Source organism: Penaeus monodon, chromosome 19, assembly GCF_015228065.2.
Source record: "Penaeus monodon isolate SGIC_2016 chromosome 19, NSTDA_Pmon_1, whole genome shotgun sequence".
In the NCBI taxonomy this organism is placed as follows: Eukaryota; Metazoa; Arthropoda; class Malacostraca; order Decapoda; family Penaeidae; genus Penaeus; species Penaeus monodon.
In genome coordinates, this window is record NC_051404.1 from 4,200,400 (window position 1) to 4,200,621 (window position 222).

Consider the following 222-nt stretch of genomic DNA (forward strand, 5'->3'; position numbering starts at 1 on the left):
GGTAGACAGGTTGATACAGCAAAGTGTTCCGACTAAATAGGAAATTAGCTGCTCACGGTAGCTTCTAGAACAATCATGACTGGGCAGTAAAACCCAAGGATACAAGCTGTCAACATATAACAAACTGAATGGGATCATGACTTGCAGGATTGCCAGCTCTGCACTCGTGGGTGAGTCTCGCAAATGCCAATAGACGGCCTACATGCGTAAAATAGGTGCGTC

The 222-nt window shown here is 45.9% G+C and overlaps 1 protein-coding gene across 1 annotated transcript in view; it reads right to left on the reverse strand.

Annotated features, from left to right (window-relative positions):
* Positions 1-222, reverse strand: part of LOC119585309 — a 53,733-nt gene that overhangs the window by 51,271 nt on the left and 2,240 nt on the right. The gene's annotated exons all lie outside the window — the stretch shown is intronic.